Source organism: Bombyx mandarina, chromosome 01, assembly GCF_030267445.1.
Source record: "Bombyx mandarina strain Sakado chromosome 01, ASM3026744v2".
In the NCBI taxonomy this organism is placed as follows: domain Eukaryota; kingdom Metazoa; phylum Arthropoda; class Insecta; order Lepidoptera; family Bombycidae; genus Bombyx; species Bombyx mandarina.
Genome location: NC_143208.1, coordinates 7557258 through 7585059, shown reverse-complemented (window position 1 = coordinate 7585059; position 27802 = coordinate 7557258). Strand labels below are relative to the sequence as shown.

Below are 27802 nucleotides of genomic sequence, written 5' to 3'. Positions count from 1 at the left end.
TCTTATACGTTCTTCAGAGGGCAATTTTACCTTATTAAATTTATTTACTTTTGTCTACTAAAATACATTTAAGGTTTCGTTCTTCAGCCCACGCTACATCAGATATTAAAAGTTTATACAAAACATGTTGAACATAAAGTTGATAAGGTAATATAAAGTGTACACAGGGCACATTGAACCCAATCCGGCAGGAAACAGGAACATCATTAGCCTAAAGTAAACTGTAAAAGTTACTCAAGAAACAAACCAAAAGTCCTCAATTGTGAATTTTTAATTTGAAAGCCATTTATGTTTTGTGAGAAACAAAAATATTATAGGATCACTTTCTGCTTGATATCCAAGATAATTTTTCATAGGAAAGAGTAGAGGTGTCAACTTGTAATTAATATCATGTAAAAATTTAGTTTTTATCAATCATGTTTTATTGGTGATTTTTTTTTCTACCGGAAAGCTACATATGTCATAAGATAAAATATTTAAATTGATTAGGAATTACAACAAAAAATTTGAAGAACTGAACCATTTCTTCGGTTTTAAAAATTATAGTCTTACAATTAATGCTTTTGTGATAAGTTTTATTTGTTACATTCCTTTTTAAATGGATTTTGTTTAACTGTTCGATCAACAAAACAAGCGACGTGAATATTGTTCAAATTTCTAAATCTTGAACTTGAATAGTGCTAATTATCTTTTTTGTGTGCATGTGTTTCTTTTAGTAATATAAGCCGTAACTTTAAGTACATTATCTTGGGAATAAGATACAAGAACAATATTTGAAATGATTAATTATATTGGAGTTTTATTATGACACCGTACAGGTGGGTATCACCATTCTACCTAATGCTGCCACGAAGTAATAATGCATTCCAGCCTGATGGGCGGTACTATCGTCATACAAGTCAGATTTTGACATCATATTTCAAAGCGGGTGGCGTAATTCACGTTATGATGCTTACGAGCTCTGGTAGGTCGTGAGTTTGTTCACACATAAAAAGCATTTAATAAACCAAACATTAGGTGTCATACTGCATTGATTCTTGAATTCACTAGACGTTCCTTTATATAAACAAATTCTAATTGATTCTTTGAGTCTTTTTGATTCGAAGAGCCTTAGTTTACACCCGAAGCTTATAGATTGGAGATTTAAAGATATATCTCTAGTTTATAAATTGTGTTATGGATTCCATGTGTTTTTCAGCGAAAATTCATTTTATTAGTTTGAGCTATAGCCAACAAAGGAATGAAGAAATCGTTCGCTTTACAAGAAATTGAGATCCAGTATCCATATTTATGTTGAGCGATAATCGAATTTTTTAACATAGAGAAGAATCTCTAGTCTGCATTATATTGAAGTAATAAGATATTTATTGTACTGTTCAAATCGGAATTCGATGATTTTAATACCTAAACGAGCAGGATCAATTTATCCTCTAGTCTGACTTCATGGCTTCTGTTCCACCGTTTACAGCTTTATAATCCTGACATCAACAGTTGAGTTTTACCGAATGTGTAACACCAAAAACTTGTTATTCTCGTTAGGTGTCTTTGTGTACGTGTTTCGAGTATTTTTTAATTACTCCCGCCGTAAATCCACAGCTCGTGTAAATTTTAAGCCCTTGATGATGGATGTTTTGATGAAACTTTTGTAAATATTAAAAAAAAAAAAATATAATAATTAAAAAGTTTGGTATATCAAACATAAAAAGACTAAAAATCAATAAGGGCATGATAAAGCCTTTTCACCACAAATTTAAGACGATACAAAGAAATAGAAGCTGTGGGCTCTTTGTTATACAGTCGTTTTCAGTAGCATGCATTTCAAAGAGTGAATCGTTGGTGCTGTAAAAACGTGTTTCCTCTCATAGTGTGATATGTGTTTGCCAACTACCAGACGAGAGGACTCAAGTGGTCGGCAGAACGCTCCTCGCTGAATAAATATGGATACGTTTCTCTTCAAAATGTTCGCAAATGCGACTGTATTGTATAAAGTTAACATAAAACACGCACTCCCTCGAAAAAATGGAAGAAAAATGTTTGGCTTGATAGAGAGAAAAAAATCGCGCCATTCGAATGAAAACTAGAGCTATACGCTTTCAAGAAAAATATTCAGTATAATAAAATGTTCTTTGATCTTAAAATTTAATAGAAACACGCAACAAGGATATATCTATTGGACATATTTAGATTAAATGATCTTATTATACTTATATGTAATAAATACGTGCTTAAAGTCTATTTCTTGGCTTACTTCCATTCCTAATATTAATACATCCTATATATCACATCCATAATTTATAGACCTGTAATTGTTTGACTTTCGAACGAAAATTAAAGTACATACTAATGTAATTTTTTTTATTAACCGTGAATAATTCAAACAAATACTAAAATTCAGTTTTCATTTTCCATAAACTGTATGTAATAATTTCACCTACTTCGAGAAGAGCGGCCGTTTCGGTTGAACTAACTTTATCATTTCATTTTCGGTATATTTCAATGCTTGAATGCTTTACACCAAACGAAATCATAGACTATAAATTCATTTTACCCTCGCTTCTTTGTGCCCTTTTGACACTCTAAGCACAAACAATTTCAGTATTCGATACGCTCGTGACAATCACAGACCTATCTCGCTTGTAAAATAAACGCTGTTGTAAAATTTAAATTGGAATATATCGTTTTATTTTCACTAGCTGTCAGCGTAACGTTTCCATTGTCTGAAAATGATGAAAACACGTGTACAGAGCGCGTACAGACCCTCATCTTAGCTGATAGGCTGCACTGTAGTTATATATGTAGTTTCCGACGAAGGGTTTGTCCTTAGTGTTTTCCTATTTTACGACAAGAAAAAAATATGTAAATAGAGCACGAAGGTAATGAACGACGTAACTACGCATAAACAAGATCACCAGATACTGTAGATAGAACTAAAGTGATGTAACGAAATGAAGTTTTAAGATTATTATTTTTTTGTAGTTTTTCTTAATAAACTGTAATAAGTAGATGAGGTCGTAATCCACGAAAACACGAACTTGGTAGCAGCTTACTATTTAAGCCAGCATATACATTGGAAATACTGTCTCTTTCAGACCACCGACGTCCACTGCTGGACATAGATATCTCCCAAACCTCCCCACAATGACTGGTCCTGTGCTACCTGCAATGGCTAATTTCCACGACTTCCAACAGGACGTCTGTCCACCTTGTGGGAATCCTATTCCTGCTACGTCTTCCGGTACGCAGTCGCCACTCGAGAACCCGCCACCGAGAGTCCAGCAGCAATCTGTTCTACGAGTAAAGTGTTCTACCCACTACTATTTCACTTTGAAATTCTCAATTCGCTTCTTCCGCTTCGCTTCAGGTGATCCGTTTGCTGTTTTGCTTCGAGTAGTTCCGATTACTGACTGACTGCGTGCTATCCCTGCAACGCTTTTATAGTCGATACCACATCCCTAGAATTATCGAGAATATTCCACACATCGCTAGTATTGTGTTTCCACTATTTGACAATAGATGGCATTGCACTTCTCGAGCGTTCTAGGTGCTACTAAATCCTTCGATATTCGTTCGACTATTCGGTGATAGAGGGCGTTAATCTTACCGGTGGAACAGTATTATAGTATATTATATTATAAGCCACGTGGGCTTCCAATATAAAATTTGCGTCAGGTGAAACGCAGTGCAGGTACACTATAAGAACTAGAAGAATTGAGACTTCGACGACATGTCTCAAGATGGGTGGCGAAATTCACGTTACGATGCCTATGTGTGTAACCAGTGAATACCAGGTGGGTCGCGAGCTCATTTTCCGAACTTTTTCTGATTTCACCTAGTAATGAAAAGCATATAAAAGTACAAAAAAAAAAGGGAAAATCTATTTGCGGCATTCAGTAGAAGGCATTGGTGGCGTAAACCAATTAACGTCCTTATATTTCAATCTTTATTTGTCTCTTCTCCAGTCAGCGAACCCGAGTCAGCAAACGGCTCGCGTAATTCGCTTTGGCCGTTGAATATTGCAAATATCATGTGTACACGGTATTAATTTTATTACTGAAACATTGGTGGATCTGGATCAACTTGGGAAATGGTAAATTCAAGTTTCGACGGCACCGTAGCGTGGTTGAGACGTGTGTCTTAAGTTTGTATTTCTATAAGTATTTTTTTTTGTTTCAGCGTGTATTTTATTTAGTGTGTTTAATTTTTAGGGATTAGTTATGTATTCTCTTTTAGCTGCAATTTTAGTCCAAACAAGAATGTTTTTACATTCTTGAAATCGCATAAGATCAGTAGCATTTTGCTAAATAGTCATGTGCATGTTGATTGTAGATTTAGGTTGGTCGTTCTCTATGATATACATACATTTGCTATAAAAAGTAATTACACTACGAGTATATTATACTATTCTAATACTCACCTCGTAGTCTGTGGGATTTCTTTAAGAAATAAGGACTATTTTATACTAATTTATCCTATTGGTATCTATTTTTATATTTTTCAGCGCGTACATAAAATAAATAAAACTGTTGAAAATTGATGCTTAAATGATTTTAAGCAGATTAGTGTATACTGAAAAATCACATCGATTAGGTGAAAATTTGTTTCATAGAGATCTAACAAAATAGAATTAAAAAAAATTTATAAAAATTACTTAACATAACATGTTCTAGAAACAAGTAGAAAAATGGATATCTGAAAATAACTCGAACTAAATAACATTTCAATAATCTTAATCAAAAGAAACTGAATCCACATCGAATCCAGGACATAAATTAAATGTGCGAATCTCGGTCATTAAGGCAAACGAAACGGACGACATGATCAAATAAATTTTTGGCTTCAAACCGAATACCATTTCCACTCGACTTGGCTCGAGCATTGTGGGATCTTTAAAATAACAGTAAAAACATCGATTTTGCATGAGAACTTTACAGATGCAGTCGGTTTGTGCGGTCCAAATATGCATTCGGTATTTGAATACATAATATATTATATTATGTTCAATTTTGTTTCGTATTTACAGCGAAAGACTGTTTTTGTGTACCTATGTGACAGTGGTTTTATACTTAAACGGACAGACAGACTCAGCTAGTTATAAGAAGCTACCGGAACATACATCCATGAAGAATAAGTATGCTGCTATTATACATTGAATCATAATAATGTGAAGGTTTTTTGTTGCTGACACTCTTTTTTTTATTGTTTAGATGGGTGGACGAGCTCACAGTCCACCTGGTGTTAACTTGTTCCTGGAGAGCCTATAAACATCTACAACGTAAATGCGCCACCCACCTTGAGATATAAGTTCTAAGGTCTCAAGTATAGTTACAACGGCTGCCCCACCCTTCAAACCGAAACGCATTACTGGTTCACGGTAGAAATAGGCAGGGTGGTGGTACCTACCCGCGCGGACTCTCAAGAGGTCCTACCACCAGTAAACTCATGTACTCATGGGGCTCAAAAAGTGGATGAGGAGAGCCCAAGACCGGGCTCAGTGATCTGGATTGGGAGAGGCCTATGTCCAGCAGTGGACGACTGTGGGCTGATGATGATGACTCATGGGGCTAATACCATGGGACCCCTAGTTCTCCATTGTATTTTGCATAGTCCGATATTTTAAATTGTAATGCACGCGAAATAGACCAATTCTGTATGGGCACACAATAATCTTTTCCATAAGTAATTTCCACTATGTGCCGATAATGTTGTAATAATAATAAATAACTGGGAACAAATCATGCACCGTCACCCGGTCCCAATTTAGGACTCCCTGTGTGTCCCTGTTATAAATACATGTATAGATAATGAACACCCAGACAAAGATTTTTTTTATTGCCCTTGTAGACAGACGAGGATCACGGCCCACCTGATGGTGAGTGGTTACCGTCACCCATGGACTTCAGCAATGCCAGGGGTAGAGCCAAGCCGCTGCCTACCTAAAGAGCAAACAAACCTGTTCAACACACGAACGCTTGCCCTATTTGGGAATCATACCCACGACCCTATACATATATATAATATAATTACCATACCAACGAGTCAGTCAATCAGTGTAAAACACTAATAGATCTTATAAAAATATATATATCTAAAAGACAAGGCTGTATTTGCATAATACTAATAACAGGAGCACTAATGATGAAGTTGTACTAGTTTTTTTATTAGGAGTTGGACGTGCTTTGTGTACATATGGACTTTTACGGTGTAATTGGGATTTCGTAGTTATGTCTCGTGACGGATGACGGAATTCATATGGCTTTGGGTGCTGTAACTTCTGCATCAGCTTCTCTCAGCTACTAATTTTTTCTTTTCTTTCGTAAATCAAAATATTTCTTGACAATTAACTTCTTTATTCTGGTTTACTTTGATTATAATCCATAGAAAGAAATGATATAGACTGTAATAGGCTTCTAAGTAAAAACGCCTTCTTTTCCTTTACCAAAGTACATAAACGACTCACGCTGTAGTTTGATTTGGTGGACCTTGAATAGCCATTATCATAAAATTAAATGATACGAATACTCGTAATAAACGGGATTAAGTTACAAGCTGTTAAGAAAAAAAGTAATGACGCTCTGTATTTTATTTCATGGAATGTATTTCGTTATTTTGTTAGTTAAATCTACTTTTTTTAATTCGGATTGTAATTAATCTTCAGATAATTAAATGAAATTTCGTAACTGAAATGATGACATGCTAAATTTAATTATTTTTTTCAGCAAAGTTCATCGTAATTGGTCTCTTAATTAAATATTTCTTAATTAATTAAATGTTATACATACATCTTGAGAGAGAGAGAGAGAGTATTCTTTATTGTACACCAAAAAACAAATAAATAGTGCGATACATTAAAAAAAAACAAAAAAGTACAATTGGCGGTCTTATCGCTAAGAGCGATCTCTTCCAGACAACCATCAGGTGGACAAGAATCATTTGGAAACGAACTACGCGCGGTGTACCATTCCAGTGAAATACATATACATATATGTACACATACATATACACATACATATCTGATCTTGATGTTGGGTTCATAAAGAATACTTTTGTAACTTAAGAAGGCAATATTAAAGGTCTTTCGTTTCATTTACAAAATTTATAGGTTTTTAAACTAACCATGAAAAAAGATAATTTTATCAAAAACGAATTTCAAAGCAATTATTATACTTTCAAAGAATCAAGAGTAAATAATTGTTTAAGCAAATCATCTGAATAATACCTCTATGCTCGTAATAAGGTTGGGCGATAAATTATGTTGGCAATTACTAGATAACTTCGGAGTCCGCAGTGCAAATAAATTAAATTTGGAAACATTCGAATAATCAGGCTTAGCTCTGTACTTATAGATGGCGGCATGATTCTCAAGTTTTTGACAAGAAAACTTGAAGACAGCGGAATTAATGATCTATTCTATTTACTTATTTACATAACAAATCTGTATATAATTTTTTAAAGTTGTTTAAATTTATTTTAGAAACAATACTCCTGGGCCGTGACCTTAATTGTGTGGAGTAATAAAAAAATGCAAAAGGGAGAAAAATAATACACCTACGAGTTTCTGAGTGGAATGCGTTTAGGTGGGCTGCGTAAGTAGCTCGCAGAATTAGCCTCGTAATAGCACATCATAAAATCAACTTTCATGACCATCAACTTGAAACCTAACTTTAAGGCTCTAACATCCACTATTTACATAAATTAGTTACAAAAAATAAAATAGTGTAGCTTTGAAAATGTTTCAAATTTCTAGTTGAATTACAGTTAATGCAACAGTAAGGTACGATTATGATAATGCAAGTACTCCGCAAAAGTAATTCGAAAATTCTAGTCCTTTTTATCATGCTTACCTTCCTGCAAACACTCAAAACTTTTTAATCAACGCTCGCTGACGTAATCACGAAATACGGAGCTAATCTGCTAAAGTGAATGCATAGGGCAGAAACTACGAAAGTGACATCATAGGTTTGTGGGCTTAACTGCTCTAAGCTATAGAAACACAAATTTAATGCTTTGGATTGGCGTTCAATAGAAAATAGACCGTTTCCACAAGCACTAAAACTTTAATTGTCTTGAGCACGAAAGATGTGCCCGCGACTTAAAGTGCTAACCTTCTAAAGTGAGTTCTCAAGTGGCGGTAAAGGGTGCATTAGATTTCATCAAAGCTACTTATCATATGCTGTGTTACACACGCGATATTAGAAGCATAATATTGAAAGAAAATCAATGTGTTCGACTTTGAAATTTGATAATTGTGTTAGTTTATTAAATATTGTTTATTGTTTATTATTATGATTATTATATTGAACAACTTTAAAATTACTACAGAAAATTACTACACGAAGTTTTTTCTCATGTTATATTTCACGGCATTTGTTAAGTCATCTGATAATGGCATGTCGCGTAAGAATTGCACTTCAATAAAGGTGTAAGTTCACCTTTTAAACACCTGTTAAATAATGAAAAAATCCTATTTTCCATTCTGATGACAATATCGTGCGACACACAGCGCTAATCTGCTGAACCAAATATTAAACTGGCAGAGAACTCAGAATTACGTATTCTCACAGTTTTATTTGTTGTTTGACAACATTTTCATTGTTGGAGCTAGTTAATTGCGGTTGGAATCTAAAGTATTTTAACAGGGTAATAAGTGAAGTTAGTCGGTGTTATTCAGCGTTAGGACCTTTTTTAGATCAAGTCGGAACTTCTAGTTTGGTACAAACCCACCGTAATTTAGGAAAAGCATGTAATTACGTTGTCTATGACTACAAGGTTACCTTTACGGCATTTCAAGAAGTGTTAACCATACCAAAATGAACCTTAAAGTTTAAACTGGCATGAATATAGTTTTATTACCCATTTCAAATATTTTAGTGTTAATCTTGGTGCAGCAAGAGGGTTTGTTGTTCACGTTTCAAACTGTAAGTTTTATTTAAGCACTGTAAGGAAATCACTAGCTTAGTTTACGATGTAATTACTTTGTTTTGTGTCTCATTAGTTTTACACGACTTTCAAAGAACCATGACATCTTGTTTATAAATTAAAATGTGATTGTTTTAAGAAAGATCACTCTGATTACAGTGTCAAAATAAGTTTTAGTAAAATTTCGCGCGTACAGCTTTATCGAAATTCCAATAGCGATCGATAATGCGGTGTCGTTTCGAAGCGTGACTAATGGAGCGTAGTCGTGTTTTAAAACTATTTTGTGCACTATACTTAGTTTGAAAAATTTCAAATATTTCAAAAGTGCCTTCTCTTTTGGAATTTAAATATAGTGCTTATAAATGCAGCAAAGAAGGAATAAAATTGCAGAAATAGCGACTGTAGTTATTATGTTAGTATGTTAAACCATAACCACATTTAGTGTAAGTTTTTTACTCAGTTACAATTGAGTTATCAACTAAAATTGTAATTATAAATTATAATGCAGTCATTCTGTACAGTGTGTGACAAGCATAGTATTTTCTATTATAATATACATTATACTCAAGTCTATTATATCTTGGACTTAGAAATGATCTTCAAAAACGAAGATTAACGGTAAAAAGTACTGATGATTCTAATGTGCACAAATATTAAATAAAATAGAAAATAAAACAAAAATAAAAACTATTAAAAACTTTGAGAAAAAAAATCTTTTTGGATGACGACTTTTATAATTCGATTTATTAAAGAAGGAAAAGTTAGACTCTTTTTTATGTATGGCACGAAGAAACTTTTCTTTTTCGTGTTCGTTGGCTTCTTTGGTGACATCGGCGTATCACACTTTTTAATCAATGATATGAACTACTAAAATCGTTAACAGAATACCACCATTATCAACTTAACAATGGGTCCATCTAACCTTTGTTTGTAACCCTTGTCAAGTGACGGACGTGAGTTCAGTGAATTCGAAAACAAAATTGACTGAAACCTAAATGTTTGTAAATTAAACTTTCGATCAAACTAGTTAAATTTCTGTTGTTTTTAGCAACCGGCCCTAGTATACCATTGATTAATTGCTATATTTATTTACAGGAAAATTTTATTCAGTTGAGTTTTTCGTCAGCAATGGTTTATGGACTGCTTGTCTCTGCATAAGTACTCATTCTAATATGCTTATTGGTATATGAAATGGCTACTTTGAGATGCTATATATGCATATTGCTGAATGCTACTTTTCTTGAGAAAGGAGTTGGATGTTTTAATTTTTAACTTAACTGATGGGTTCATAATGTGTCCTTGAAGGAGGTATTAAAAGTATTCGATACACCCCAGTCGCATCTGGGCAATTAGAGTTGCAATTTTATTGTTTAATTTTTTTTTAGTATTCATTTTTTAATTTTAATTTGCATTTGTATTGTTGACGAGACAATCATGCAGCATGGTCATATGGCTAACCTAATAGTGGATAGTCATCGTGGCTTATGGACTTCAATAATCCTAGAGGACAGTTAAGCCACTGCCTATTTTTTATTGCTTAGACTGGTATACAAGCTCACGGCCATTCTTCTGGTATTGGTTATCGAAGACCATAGACATCAACAGCGAAATTAAGGCCACCCACCTTCAAATTTACATTACAACGGCCGCCTCACCCTTCAAACCTGAACCCATTATTGTTTCGCGGTGATACAGACTAACTTAACCTACTGATCCTCAACATCTGCAGATCGCCAATGCCCAAATACCCCACGCGCCCCCTAGGCGCGGGGACCTCGTAGGAGGTTTGACCCCGACCCGAAAAATAAAACATAAAAAAACCTATTATCAAAAAACCTAGATGCCCTACAACCAATAATTACCACCAACCAATAAAATTACGGGTTTTTTGTGGTTTTGATTTTTATTTTGATTTCTCCTTATTTAATTTTGTTCTATCATTTCAAAATAATGAAATTATATTTTTTAGTATACCATCGTGATCTAAACTAGAAATAGTAAGATGAAACTCATCAATATAATAACTTACAAATAAGATAACAGTTTCACATTGAAAGAAAACACTCGCAATTGAATAGAGCTCGTGGGGTCGAATTTAGGTGTCTTTAACTTTAGCAAGGGTCGAAAGTATCTCGCCCTTTCGAATGGACCGTTCTCACATAAATCTTACGTTAGACAGTAACAATTTTTTTTTTTTTTTTTTTTTTTTTTTTTTTTTATGATTGAATGTTTACTGGTGGCCCGAAGGCCTTTCCAGTTTCACCAGGACAGGTGGGCGAGCAAAGGCTCAGCCAAGAGGGGTGGGATTTGCTAACAACTGCCCGAGCGCCTCCGAAGGAGACCTAACAACTCAAGAGCAATTGTTTCGCGAATGAATCTACTACCGGATCGGAATCGCGACCCGCTGAGAAGATCCGGCGAGAAACTCAGCGGGCTGATGCATGGGTTAGGTTGCACGTCGACCTCTTTGTCGAGTTCGACGAGTACGGTTACCGGGGTCCCTAAGCCTGCCCCTAGTATTAGAGCTGAAGGCATCTAATGCAAAGGTTATTGGATCTGATGGATCCGTAAGGACGTGTCTAGGGCGTCGACGGTGACTGGCTCCTGCATGATCAGGATTCGGGGAGTAGTCAGCGGCGGCAACGATAAGGCGATTATCATGACGCATAGCCTTATCGAAGTATCGTTCCGACGCTGACTTCATGTATTTCCGAATTGATTCGAGGCCCAGGTCGTCGTGTAGGTCAACGTTCCTCACGAACCACGGAGCCCCGACAGCTAACCTGCAAAAGCGGGATTGTAGGGATTGGAGGGTGTCTATGTGTGTGCGGGCCGCGTGAGCGAACACCACACTCGCGTAAGTCATGACGGGCCTTATGCAAGTTTTGTAAAGTGTCACCTTGTTCCGAAGGGACATTTTACTCCGCTTACAGATCATGGGGTAGAGTCTACCGAGAATAAACGCGGCACGGTCACGGACTGATTTTATATGCGGGCGGAATGTCATCGATGCATCCAGGGTAACGCCCAGGTACTTGACCTTCCTGGCCCAGGGTATGGGTTGTCTAAAGAGAGTAATCGGGGGTGTGAGATTCCTCCTCCTAATCCGGGAGGAAATCCGTGTGGAGCTTCCCCTCTGAAATAGCACCGCAGTACTTTTCGCTGGGTTGATGTCTATGCGCCATTTTCGGAACCACTGTCCTAGGGCTAGGGCTGCGCTCTGAAGCTTCTTCGCGATTAGGGACTTATTTCTACTAGAATAGTAAACAGTCGTGTCGTCGGCGAATAAAGCTAAATGGGTCGGCGGCGACCGGGGAATATCGTTGACGAGTAAGCTAAATAGGAGGGGTGAGAGGACAGAGCCTTGCGGGACTCCAGCTGTGAGAGGTCGTGGGGAGGAGCGGGTTCCCTCGACTCGATATCGAAAAGAGCGGTTCGACAAGAAGTCCCGTATGATGAGCACGAGACTATCCGGCACGCCCATGTTGAATAGTTTGAAAATCAAACCATTGTGCCAGACTTTGTCGAACGCTTTTGCGACGTCGAAGAAGAGAGCTCCCGTGTATAACGGTTTTGGTCGATTAAGCCCCACAAGAATGTGCTCCGTGAGGCGGTGCACCTGTTGAACGCATGAGTGATTTGTACGGAATCCGAATTGTTCATCGATAAGAATGCCCTTGGATGAGACGAAGTCTCTGAGGCGTTTGTAGAGCAGACGCTCATACAGTTTGCCTAGAGACATGAGGAGGCTAATCGGGCGGTAGCTCGTCGGATGATTTTTTGGTTTACCGGGTTTATGTATGCCGATAACGTCCGCTTCTTTCCACACCGCGGGAAAGATACAGTTCGCCATAGCGGCATTGAAAATAGATGCCAACATCACGATGAGTTGGACGGGTAGAAGTTTAATAACGCGGTTGGATATACCGTCGGAACCGGGAGCCTTGCGAGGACGTAGGTCTTTGATCAAGTACAGTAACAATGTGTTGGGGTTGTCTTCTACAATATACCTTTTCTACATTGTATATGTTTATTGGAAGCTACATGCCTGTGGTAGTAGGTTTAATGAGTCTTTCTATATTCTCAAATTAAAAAAAAAGATGTGTGGTGTCGTGGGTCACCGGACAGGAACGAAGTTATAAAAAATATTAATTTTAAGTTCTATTCGAGGTATAAAGAAAATAAAACTGGAGGTTTCGCAACATCCCACGGTCATTCGGTAACGTGCGAACTTATTGTGGTACACTTTATTCACGGCTGTTTGCATAAGAGTTAGTGTATTGCGCAAACGAACGCTCTGAGATCGTGGTCAATACGTTATTTTTTGTACATTATTAAAAAGTTAAGTCGTACACTGTGTGCATTACTAATAAAAATCTTACGTTACGGACGTTTTTTCCCGGTTAGGGCACCCCTCCGCATCGTCCCATAAGGAACTTCGTTCCAAAAATGTCTTTATTTTACTATAATTAATAGGGGCGTGTGTTTGGAGGAGACAGAGTTAAAAGTTGATGTCAATTCGAGACTTGACTTTGATCGGTCATTTGCACCGATGGAAATCATCACGTATGAGCCGAGCCGTCATTTCGTCCCCCGGGTTGTCAGGAATAATTGTGCCAGCTATTCTCGGATTTAGCTTTATGTACTATGATAGCGCCGACTGAATTTCTAGCGGATGTCTCCTCCTAAACTGCCCATTGGCAAGTCTCGTGTTCTACGTACCTACACATATCGGCTTACCGCACAAGCTGTAAGATATTTTTTATTCGCTAGATTTTTTTTTATTGCTTAGGCGGGGGGATGAGCTCACAGCCCACTTAGTGTTAAGTGGATAAATGCGCCATCCACCTTGAGGTATAAGTTCTAAGGTCTCAAGTATAGTTACAGAGGCTGCCCCACCCTTCAAACCGAAACGCATTACTGCTTCACGGCAGTTGTTGCAAATAAATTATTTTAAAGTTAAACAGTTTTTTTAATAAAATATGAGTACAAGTTTAAATACACATTATAAAGTCTATAACTTCTTCATGCCCCTATCCCACATTATATGGAGTCGATGCAGTAAGTCTATTTAACTATTGTTTCATGCTGAATGTAGATTTGTCATAAGTTTTACGACCGGCCATCTGCCAAAAGTTAAGCCTAATTGGAAATACTATCGTTGGTATAAGATGGTAGCCAGAAGAAGTCACTTAGTAGCCTTCTACAACACTCACAAGAAAATACCTATATAAGTCGGTCTAATTCTAAGCCGGCAAATGCTCCAATTATAGAATATTTACCACTTAAAAATATATAGTAGACATATTTTATAATTGGCTCTGCCCCTGACATTGCTGAAGTCCATGGGCGACGGTAACCACTCACCATCAGGTGGGCCGTATGCTCGTCTGCCTACAAGTGCAATAAAAAAAAACAAAAATTACTGTATACATTAGTATATAGTACAAAATGCACAGTCTATTAAAAATAGTTTGAACCAATATTTAACGCTATCTATTGGTGATGGTAATTACATGGTCAATAAAATCGTGTTGAGAATTTAATAATTTAAAGAATTTGATAATTTAATTTAATTTATTTTACATTATCTATCGTGGAGTCATTTATAATTTAAAGGTCAATTGTAGCAAATAGGAATTGTAGAAAAGATAAAAATAAGTTCATGAATACCTCTTTACTAAATTTTGGAGTTAGTTCCACTTTGATGGCCTTATTTCATTTATCGTAATAATGATTTTGGTAATATAATTATGTATATCATTACTCATAAGTCAAAACTCAATAGATCCTAACCAAATTTAAATTAGACAACCTTGTACTGTCCATTCGATAAATACACATACAAAAAAAAACACAGACACGCTTCTACAATTCGGTACAAAATTTCAATACCTCCTTCTTTTTTTATTAGATGTTGGTTAATATAACATTACATTTGGCTCAGAAAGTGTACAAAATCATATGCTTTTATCAGATATCCAAGAAAAATGTGCGGCTATCTCTTAATATAGATATTGATGGTTTACGTCCGTATAAAATATGACTCGCATTTTATAAAACTGTATTTGCTTTCTAAGGTGGTTTTAAAAACAATTTATTTTTATAAAGAACTGCATAGAGATAACCCAGTATCAAGTATACGAGTCTGAAAGGCGAAAGAGGCTATCAATCTTGATACTTTACGCTGCTGTGAAATGTCTCTTTCATCTCTACTGATCTAAGAAATCACATCGAGGTTTCAAGATAGTCCTGTCTATTTGGTTTTCCATTTTTTAACTCCAAACCTAAATTTACATTTAAGCAGAGAGTCAAAACCAACTAAAAATATTCGAAGACAACAGGTGCGTAGCTCATAAAAAAATACTTAACTCGCCCCTAATTTTAATAGAGGTAGGCCGTATTTTGAGTTTACGAAGCTTTTTCGATTCTGTCCATTCCTGTCATACACTCATCCTATATACAGGCCATACAACACAAATGAGATTCCGAGCTATTGCGTTAAGAGTAAAGTAGTAAAGGTAAGCACTGCTGATGTTTGTGATGTACTTATTGAACTCTCAGCCTAACCATATAACATAAACATGGCCTATCCATATAGTGCCACAAAAAACATACACATTCACGAAAAAAATATTTAATGTTTCAGTCTTGACGATAGTTGATCGTTTAGTTAAAAAATGAAGAAGAATTGAAGAAATTTAAGAATAAACATTACATAGAATTTTATCACCGTTGTTAGTAATAAATATAATATAGTTAAGTGCAGTGAATCTTCATAAATGCAGCTAGGGACACTCAGGGAATCAGAGAGTACATAATGCACAATTATTGCTGCTTTAAACAAGTTCGCTTAGCGGACGGTTGGATAGCTCTGAATAGTTATAATACTCTTGAGATATATTTTTATAATAACTTTGTAACCTTTGACGCCTGCAACTGTTGGACTATATGGACTCTCATACACAAAGCCCACTTTAGTACACACAAAAAGCATTAAAACTTGCGCTACGAAGTGGTTTAGCTTAGCACTATTGAAAATGAAACTTTCTGCTACAGAAAACAATAGTTGACGTTGTTCCCAGTAACCAACTTTAGGAGTAACGAAACATTACATTGCCATTTGGCTCGTGAATGAAAATTGAGCGGGTGGCTTTTTAAAAAGTTGTAATTTCGTTATTAAAACGACCGCTTTCAATTTTAATACTTCTTGAAGCCAGATCTTTACGATTCCATATTTAATTTGTAGCAGTATTCATTTTGTTCCTAATATTAATGCTGTGTTATATTTTAGCTATAAAATTTACAAACGATACTTTTGCAGAAATTAATAACAGAATTTGTAAGGTAGCTTCGTGAAAAGGCGTTGTTGTAGCTAAATAAATTAAAGCATAAACCGATATTAATGAACGCAATTTTAGCACTTGCTACGAAGTAATCGAATCGTAGGCCGGCTTTGTACAAACATTGCACGTTTTTGTGCGATTAACTTCAAAACCTGTAGAAAAATGTTAAGTAATAAATTACACGTCTTTACGTCATAAATTATCCGAGAAAAAAACAGTTCCCGCGGGATCAAGCTTTTGGGAAATAAATTATCTCACGTGGGTGAGCTTTCTCGGTACGAGCTTGTAAGTAATTGAAGTAATTATTTAGTTTAGGGAAACGTAATTATTTCTCAAGATAATTATCGCACAGTATGATCTCACCTACGCTAATGACGCACATAAATTTAATATGGATTGCTTCCGACTATTATAATGCTTCATAATATTAGTATAAGTACACTGATGTGGCTTCACACCAAATTATCAGACATTATGTGTACTTTAGTTTCAAGTATATTTACAATCTCACTTAATATATAATGTAATGGTGCTGTGTTACGTAGTAATTAATTAAACAAGCTGGTTATGTAAGCTGTATACTATTTAAATAACTGTTTTTTCAATATTTGTTTGGTCGCTGTCGTATTTGTTGTTTGTCCAAACATTAATCTTGTAGCAAACATTCTCCAGTTCATATTAGTGTCAAATTAGTACCATACTAATTCTAAATCTTCAGTCTTGAATAGTATTGTCTAATTCCCAAGAATTCCTGTTGATTTTAGCATTCGTAAACCCACCAGTTTGAAAACTTTGCGTAAGGCAAAAAAGGGAATGTTCGTGAGTGATAAGTTTAATGTAATTCGATCATGGACCATGATCTCTCATGATTCATGGACCTAAAGAGTTTTCGTCTGTAACAAGATGTTTTTTTATCTTTGAAATCATCATAATTATTGTTTGCGTAAATTTTAATCAGAATAAATAGGTTATGCTTGCTTTGAATAGTGAGACTGTCGTATGAATGATACTTGAATGAAAACTGGAACTCAAAATGTAAAAATTTTAGATTTTTCCTTGATGTCTTTATAATCACAAAAATATACTATACTAATACATACATATATTACACTATTTTACACTGCTTACGTTTGAGTAGCTAGAGTTCTAAGCGAGATAGATAGTAAACGTTGCTCTCTGGCCGAAAAATATTCTCTTTTGTGATTCAAAAGCATTGCAATTGGCATCTTAAATAAATTATCTTGTTATTTTATTTGTAAATTTCGTCTTCCTATACACATTATAACGTGGACCACTATGAGATGGGATGTATTTGAAGTTTGAACTAAAAATAACGGAAGTATTTGGTGCCTCCAGCTTCATATAATATTATTACGTTAGCGGAAGCTATCTCAACTATTCGACTTGAAATATTTAAGCTATTTTTATTTTATGTTACTAAATGGATTCTGAATATTTATTTTTTATTGTTTAGATGGGTGGACGATCTCACAGCCCACCTGGTGTTAAGTGGTTATTGGAGCCCATAGACATCCACAGTGTAAATGCGCCACCCACCTTGAGATATAAGTTCTAAGGTCTCAAGTATAGTTACAACGCCTGCCCCACCCTTCAAACCGAAACGCATTACTGCTTCACGGCAGAAATAGGCAGGGTGGTGGTACCCACCCGCGCGGACTCACAAGAGGTCCTACCACCAGTAAATGTAAGTTTTCGCTCCTAAAAATTCAGTAGACTAGACTAAGTAAATTGTACACGTATGGTTTTCATTTTATTTTTCACTTCCTTCCTCAAGCGTAAGTTTATAAATGTGTCCTTCTATAGAAACGCTCGGGCGTTTAATTTACAAAAGTAAAGAGATTTGGTGAAATAAAATTGAATTTATATGCGAGGAACGTTTCTGAATGAAACACGATACGTATTAAGACGATTTCACAAAATGTATTTCGATTATCCTAAAACACGCAATATACTAAGCTGAATTTTACTGTTATGAAGTTTTGGATGACGAATACCATTCTCTTCGTCATGTTTCTAATAGTGACGTACAAAATTTAGGATAATAGGTCAAATAGATGAAGTCTCAAGCGATCGATGAATTAGAAAGAACTAAATACTTTTTACAGATTACTGGTGGTAGGACCTCTTGTGAGTCCACACGGGTAGGTACCACCACCCTGCCTATTTCTGCCGTGAAGCAATAATGCATTTTGGTTTGAAGGTTCGGGCAGCCGTTGTAACTATACTCAGACCTTAGAACTCATATCTCAAGGTGGGTGGTGACATTTACGTTGTAGATAGATAGATGTCTATGGGCTCCGGTAACCACTTAAGGTAAGCTGTGAGCTCGTGCACGACCATATGCAATATAAAAAAAAAATACACTTTTTATATAGGGTCTCATTGATAGAACTCGATAAAGACTGACAAGTCAGTAATCTTCATCAAAATAATTACAAGTGGCAGCAAAGAAGAAGTGATTAAGGGATTGGTAACCCTAGTAGTACTCTTATAGCTACGACATATAATAGAAAAAAAGGGTGCGTGTACTTATGTCCGCGCGTAAGAAGTTATACTTTATTTTTATTAAATTTATTTCTTTTTTTTTTAATTTAAATTTTAATCAATTTGAAAAAAAATCGATTAAACAATATCCTCAAACACGCTTATGGACATCCCTTTTCTTGACATCGTATAAATTTGGTAATTCTCGGTAGGGTTCGGAAAGTTCACCTGCGGCTATATTCAGACTCGCCAAGTTACGTCGGTCGTATTGTAATGAGCGATTTAGTAGGCAACTTCATTCTGTTAATTTTGTGTCACGCAGCGCGCATCGTAAAATTTCACTCTCATCAATTTTTCATAACGCGCCTAAAGAAGTATAACTTCAAAAAATAATTATAAATATTATTTATGCAGTCTTCAATTATTATGTACCAGCCTATCAAATAAGGGTAATATTAAAAAATTATGAATTTATAATATTATTGAGTTAACAGTAAGCAGAAACGCTATTTCATTATATTATGTTTGCATAGCGCAAAGTTAGTACAGCACAAGTGCTAAGACCACATAGTTCTAGCCGTTTAGACACTTGAATTTATACTATACTCCAATATCAATACATTGCCTCACTCAATAGTTGGCTCGCTTGATTGGTATGTGGTTGCAGCTAGACATCCAATAACAGGGGCTTTGCATTGTGGCAAAACGTTGGCGCTCACTTCATTTAATCAGGCCCTCTGGCGCTAAGTGAATACGGACGAGTGAATTTTTACTCTGTTGCGTGTTCTAAAGAAGGTTTTCATTAATACTGACTTAGGGTGTCTTTGTGCGATTGCGATAAGTATCTTTGTTGTTTGCAGAGTTGGTTTGTTTGAGCTCACCGAATATCTTGGGTATTATGTTTCGATTTTGGAACGAGACTGAATTCATTTTAGCCTTGTTCATGTTGAGATGTTGAGATGAGTTCATGATGATACTTTGTCATGTCGTAATTGGTATTGAAAATATTACAACGATAATTTCATTGACCATCCATCCAATGCTAAGCTCACGAGTCCTATGGTGTGAGGTGGTTGCAAGAATCTATGGATACCACCACATGAATGTCGTTACCCACATTGGGCTTAAGCTTATATTGCAATAAAAGCTGCTATTTCTTTGACCAAAACACTGCGATGGAACAATGGAACCAAATTCAGTGTTGAATCCAATATGAATCCGGCGTTTGTGGGTATTAGGAAGATTAAAATAATGAAATGGGTATTGGGAAGATTAAAATAATGAACAAAATGTTGTCTTCGCAACTGACTTCGCTGATTACCAAGCCGAACTGAAGAGTAAAACACTTATTATGATGGAGCATATTTTGAACTTACACTGTTGTAGACTACCTTCTTGCTCACTAAAACGCAAGAGAGTTATTAGTTCTATTTTGAAGTGTGATAAATTCGTTATATGCATAATGGAAATTTATTGACTTTGTTTGACTATATATCTCAAGGTGGTTTGGTGTGATATTCACGTCTTGATGTTAATGGGTTCCGATATTCACATTCACCAGGTGAGCCGTGACTTCTCCCGCTTAGTGAAAGAAAAAGAGTACTTCCACGGAGCTTTGTCATTCTGGCGGGCGACCTAAATTGTAAACACATCAGGTGAAACTTGCACACCACAACTCCGAACGGCAGATGCCTTGACGCGTTAGTCGATAATGTTGCTTTTGATACCGTCGCTTCGCTAACCCCGACTCACTACTCGCTAAATCTGCGCATACGTTCTATCGAAGTAGATTGAGATCACCGTCCCGTCGTTATGAAGCTCGATCGCGCTCCCAAATCCGTTCCCGGCACAAGACCTGTGGTGGATTGGCACATGCTGGGCATCAGTCTGGCTGAATCTGATCCACCATTACTCACGTTCAGCCCGGACTCTACCCCGTCCCCTCAGGATACCACTGAAGCCTTAGAAATCGTAACATCATATATCACCTCGACATTAGATAGGTAAGTTGTAGTGGAGGACTTCCTTCACCGCTTCAAATTGCCCGACGACGTTAGGGAACTCCTTAAAGCCAAGAATGCCTCGACCCTGGCGTACGATAGGTATCCTACCGAGGAAAATCGTATTCGAATGCGTGTCTACTACGCGACGTAAAATCTCGCATCGACGAATTCAGAGATGCCAGATGGTCTGATTTATTAGAAGGACTCGCGCCAACCCAATGATCTTACTACCGCTGAACTCGTACTATAAAATCGGGTACGGTAGTAACTATGTCCTACCTCGTAGGCCCCTCAGGCCGACTCGTGACGTTCGATGTTGACGAAAGAGCAGAACTGCTGGCCGATATATTGCAAACCCAGGGGACGCCCAGCACTCAATCCGCGGACCCTGTTTATGTAGAAATAGTAGACAGTGAGATTGAACGTAGAACCTCCTCGCCAACCTTGAACGCATTACCACCCGTAACCACTTCGATGGAAGTTAAAGACCTAATTAAAGACCTACGTCCTCGCAAGGCTCCCGGTTCAGAGAGTATATCTAACCGCGTTATTAAACTTCTACCTGCCCGACTCATCGTGATGTTAGCATCTATTTTCAATGCCTCGCTATTAAATTTTCTAAACGTAGCAGCGGGTAGCGAGTGAGGTCTTATTTGTGTCATGCGAGGCAAATGGATTATGCTTTGCTGTCTACATTATGGTGGCGTTCCGTCGTTGCCTCTCTTCTGATATGCCATTACTGACGAAAGTAATAGACTTGCCCAATAGACTCACTTAGGTTTTTGTTCACCATTTACCTAGTTTGGGAGGACAGAGAAGATCTCTTTAAGCAGGGATCTCAGGTAGTTTCCACTTCAATATTGCTACTTCGTTCGTTGTTTCTAGTAAAGGAGTTCGTTTTCGCAAATATTTTGGATAAAATTCGAGAATGTTGCTCTCCTGAAAGGTCTTCTGGTCTCTGGTTATTGAAGTTCATAGAGCTATGTAAATGCCAATTCCTATATTAATAGAATTTTAACACATTCTGAAAACATTGAGTTCAAATCTCAGGAACATAATGAAATGAAAAAAAAAACGATTCACGTTGTGTTTTTTTGCGGTTTATAAAGTAAAAAGAATTCAATGCAAAATTTAGGCTCGACAGATTTATTTTTTACAAATCTAAATTTCACGAAACTTCAAATTGAGTACTAAACTAACCAGACTACACTGTTCAAATGACGAGAATTTTAAATGCAAAGCTGGCAACACGATTTGAATAATATTTGACGCTTAGTTTGCATGAGAAACTAATACCAGGCAACATTAATTACGAAACCTCATCATGCGGGCCGTCCACGTATTTACGAGTGATTTGCTGTCCTTCGGGACGAATAGATGAATCGCTACTACGTTTGTTCCCGGCCCTCCTATTCCTAATACACTATTTTTGTATATGGCTGCTGCAGCTAAAGGGAAATTTGGAATGTTTACGATAAACCCATTTCCAAAATAATGATTAGTTACGATGGGGGTGGGAAAAAAATCAGTGATTTAAATTTAGAATCAATACGAAATGGAAATGAAAATCGACAAAATTTAACAAATTTTCTCATAATATGCTAATACAAATTTTGTATAGACGGACTTTTTGAGTGTCTGTTTTTAGATAATAGTCATATTTCCGTTGAAGTTTTGACCAAATTCAACAGCATGAATTATGGTTGTTGGCCAGCGTTAACATCCACAGTAAAATTGAAAGAACAAAAGCGATGTACAAAGTGAAATGCGTTTGGCTTCATGCCATACACACGAAAATCTCTTTCTAGCGCGTGATATAGAAGATAATATTTACTATTTACGATAAATATGTTTTAATAACATTAATATCAACTACCTATGTGGTATGATTGAAATCTTTGATAGTCTATGGCGAAGGTTTACCAAAGCACTATTGTTAAGTTAGAAACAAAAACAAAAATGTGATTTGTAATTATTGTTAAAGTCATGGTATCTAAATATTTCATCAATGTCTTTAAATCACGAAACTCGTACTCTTGTAATCAAGTTGTAGTTTCTATTCACTTGTAAGTTTCTATTCTTATCATAAGTATTAATTGCCGCCACCTTTGTCACCGTTTTTGTAGAAAGTCAATAATGAAAATCGGTCATTTCACGTTATTTTCTAGGACACACAGCGGCCGCAACATGCGGGTTCTCAGCTCAATACAAACGAGGAATGTTTATCAGACAGAGCCTTACGGACGCCGCACCCGTTGACGACTATTTATCACGTCACTCCAGTTTGTACACGCTTTATGTACCAACCGCAAATTTTCACCGACGTATAAATTAACGCTCTTTTACTTCGCGATAAATGATCGGTTCAAATTGCTCCGTAATTGTTTAAATAGATGTTTATAGATTGTTTCATGGCGCAATTTAAAGAGATAGTACTAGTGATGGTGATTTTAATTAGGAAACAGATTATGTTTGAAACAGAGGGACTTTTTTGCGTGCGCTGTAGACGAATTGCGGACTATCTGATTGTAAGTGGTTATTGGTGGTATCAGCCATGGTGGCCGCTTTTGATGAGGTAGGCCGTAAGCGCCGTTTGACTACGAAAGTAATAAAAATACTTAGATGAATTCATCACTATTTTTATATGACTTAAAAAAAAAACAATTCGACTGTAATAACCTCAAAACTTTTTTCAGTTTGAACAGATTTAAGTGATTTTTATATATTTATTTACTTTTTTATTACTTCTTCTTCTTTAAACTGGTTCTTCTCACGTAGTTGTCAAATTTCACCAAATCTGCCTAATAATTTTTGAATTTCCATTAATAATAATCTATATATTAATAGGTGAAGCAAAAACTTTGTATCCCTTTTTACCAAAATTGTAAACTCTTTGTTTATTGTCAATTGTCAAACTTTTGTTAGTGCTTAAAGTCTGTGGTCAAATTGAGAATAGATGAATATTGTTTGTCTTTATTATTATTTATGTATAGTGTAGTTTTGGCGAAATCTGTGATTATATTAAATGAGAATAATAGTATTTGACAATAGAACCATAATAATGTTTAAACCTAAAATTTCAATTGATTAAAGTCGAAGTTCGACTACTGCGGGACCACTCCTCCTCCTCGAGTCGTGCTCCTCATGTCTGAGGGTCGTGACCACCATCACCCATGAGCTTCAATCTTAGGATCTTTTTCCACTTTCCCCTGTCCACGGCGTCATGCAGCGCGCTGTACACTGTACTGTCCAAAGCGGTGCGGATCTGATCGGACCAACGAGTATGGCTGCGGCCTCTAGATCTGTTGCCTTCAACTTTCCCTGTGATCATAAGTTTTTCCAGGTTATCGTTGTCTTTCCTCGCAATGTGACCAAAATATTCGAGGATCCGCTTCAGACATACAGTAGACAGTCTGATTTTGATGCCCAGTTGCTTCAATATCGACACGTTAGTCCGGAAGGCTGTCCACGGAATTCTTAGCATGCGTCTCCAACACCACATTTCGAAAGCATCGATGCGCATTCGGTCTGCTGCTTTCAACGTCCATGTCTCAGCTCCATACACGAAGATAGAGAAAACAAGAGTCCGCACCAGTCTGGTTTTAGTTTTCAGGCCTATCCCTCTATTCTTCCAGATCTTCTGTAGCTGAGACATCGCACTTTTAGCCATTCCGATACGTCGACGCACGTCAGTTTCACATGAGCCTTTGTTGCTGATGCAGGACCCGAGATACACGAATAAATACGGGACCACTAGTACATGTTAATTGACTTCGACAACATTGACTATATTCTTATTTGTCGTGGCGTGGAACCTCTTTGATAGGACATATTATGACCTAAAATGACTACAAGACATAGACTAAGATGGAAAATTGATATTGTGACGTATTTTAGACACAACAACACGACAGTGTATTATGGAAATAAGAGAAAATTATTGATTATATTATTTAAAAAGACAATTATATTATTTAACGGCCGTCTGGTGTAGTGGTAAGTGACATGGTCACTACACAAGGGGGTCGCGGGTTCGAATCCCGCCAAGGGAAGATATTTTGTATGATAAATATAAATGTCTTTTCCAGGGTTATGGATGTATATTAAATATATGTATGTGTATAATAAAAATCTTATATTTATTTCCGTTATCTGGTACCTGTAACACAAGTTCTTTACGAACTTATCACGGGACCAGTTAACGTGGCGTGATTGTTAGTAAATAAAAAAAAAAAAAAAAATTACTACAACTTTAATAGTCTAATCGACGACAAACGACTGAATTGACCTTTAATAATTTTATATTGTTATAGTCGGTATTCTTTCTTGTTATATTTGTATGGTATTACAGCTTATACTACATACTATGGAATGAGCTCCCCTCCACGGTGTTTCCCGAGCGCTATGACATGTCCTTCTTCAAACGAGGCTTATGGAGAGTATTAAGCGCTAGGCAGCGGCTTGGCTCTGCCCCTGGGATTGCTGAAGTCCATGGGCGACGGTAACTACTCACCATCAGGTGGGCCGCATGCTCGTCTGCGTACAAGACATAGACAGAACATCCGCTTTTCTGTAGCAATCAAAACTTTAATCTCATTTCTCAAAGTCACATACGCATTATGCATAAATGTCACACGTTCTTCTAAAATAAAAGCTTATAAATTTTTGTAAGAGTCAAATTTTATTGAACGTATATTTAGTTTCAAAGTACATATTTATATATTATAAACAAGAAGCGGTTTATTTAAAATTCAAAAGCATAATAGTACTTTCTGGGTTTTTTCTCGTCTAGGGGCTCAAAGTTGACGCCCTAAAGCAAAGTAAAAGCTATCTTAAAATAGAGCCTGAAGTATAATAATGGAGTTAGAATTGACTTTTGCATAAACTTTTTTCAAGTAAACTACCAACTACCTTCACTACGGTGGTAATAAGTTATCTTTAGTTACTTTGAAAATATAAGATTTTAACTCGATCAAGACCATCCGAAGGCAAGGAAAAGTTTTATTATCTGTTGACTAGAAGTTTCTGTACTCGGCCATTTCTGCAAACTGTCGACTTGTGGAATGAATTGTGACAGATTTGGCACTATAAGGTAGCGAACGACTTTATTAGTAGTGACACTTTGTAGGGTTGTTCAAATATTTTCTCATTCACGACAATAATTGGCTTTGTTAATGGTAAATAGTGTTTTTAGCTGTATCCGTGACTTCATCGGCGTGCACTTAAATACACTATTAAATTAAATCGTGTAACATAACCCTAGCATAATTTACAAAATTTGATATACCATCAATTCAGTACTTTTGCCTTTTTAATTATTTTAAATTAAATCAAGATACTTTTTGTGAAATATATTTTTTGATGATATAATGGTCAAGGTGCTTAATATTTCTTACTGCTTTTAATGCGTCCTATGAGCCCCCATGGATATTTAAAGTTACGTTGACTATTTCTGCCGCAAACCACTCTTCTTCTCCTTGCGTTGTATTCCTTAATGATGAGGATTGCGACCACGCTTCTGTATCAGTATCTTTCCCACGATTTTTTTCCGTCTGTTTCTCTCTCTATGTGTCGTTGTGAATTTGTGGAATCAAAGGCGGTGCGGATCTGGTCGGACCAACCTATTAGGCATCACCCCTGAGGCTTTTTCCCATCCACTTTACCGGTCACGATGAGCCTCTCGAGGTTATTTCCACGCTTCCTTGCAAAGCAGTCTAATGAATTCGAATTTCAAGGGTGAGGTAGCCGTTATACTATACAACTGAGTCCTTTATCTTATTGCACAAGATGGTTGGATGATTGAATAAACAATAAGAACTAAAACTAAAAACATTCTATCAGAGTCTATCTGATAGTATTTGCGTGATGGCGTCACAGCGGCAGACATCTATCATTTCATTTACACAGATTATATTATTTGGCAGTTTACTGTCACGATATTTTTGTTTCGTTTGGAGATGTCACGTAAATTTTTTTATTCATATTTTTTTTATTGCTTAGATGTGTGGACAAATGCGCCATCCACCTTGAGATATAAGTTCTAAAGTCTCAGTATAGTTGCAACGGCTACCCCACCCTTCAAACCGAAACGCATTACTGCTTCACGGCAGAAATAGACGGGGTGGTGGTACCTACCCGTGCGGACTCACAAGAGGTCCTACCGCCAGTAAATTAATTTATTAGAAAATATTAATTTCTGAAATAATTAAAACGATATTCCTGTTCATTATTTATGTTTTGTAGAAGCACGCTAAAGCATTTAAGCGCTAGAAACGACATATTAAAGTGGAGAGGTTCAGACTGAATGGAACATGCAGATTTGTCTCGTGATTTCGTTCGTAAACCTTTACGTCAGTTTTCATAATTTGATTGCAACAAAGTTACATGATGCGTTCAAATTTTGTAACGAGATGGCTATTCAGTCGCAGATGAAGTTACTATTATTTTATAGTTCTATGATGGGCGCTGTAAATTGTTTAGTGCCATTAAAGCCCGGGATACATCCGTGCATATTTTATAATGTAATTAAATTTGATTGTTATGTTGCACGGATGCTACAGGCATATTTCGAAAAGTCCATTCAATGTTTTAACGTGTGTTCATTCAAACGTATTAATTCGTATATTCGTTGATTACACATAATTACTAAAGGTTACCAGTTCTTGTCTATCATTTATAATAGTTAAATTTGATAGTAATATTGCACGGGTGCTACCAGTACATTGTTCCAAATAGTCCATTCAAATGTATCAGGTCGTTTTTACGTTCAGTACACATAATTACTACATGTTATATATTCCAATCTGTTATTTGTTTAGTAATTATTTTTTATTTGTTTTACTGACTGTTTTTTTTTTATTGCCATAATGTGTGGACGAGATCACAGACCACCTGGTGTTAAGTGGTTACTGGAACCCATAGACATCTACAACGTAAATGCGCCATACACCTTGAGATATAAGTTCTAAGGTCTCAGTATAGTTACAACGGCTGCCCCACCCTTCAAACCGAAACGCAGTAATGCTTCACGGC

At 36.4% G+C, this 27802-nt stretch overlaps 1 protein-coding gene across 1 annotated transcript in view; it reads right to left on the bottom strand.

The window, feature by feature from the left end:
- The window catches only part of LOC114244525 (glutamate receptor 1), a 161174-nt gene that overhangs the window by 111354 nt on the left and 22018 nt on the right, over positions 1-27802 (bottom strand). The gene's annotated exons all lie outside the window — the stretch shown is intronic.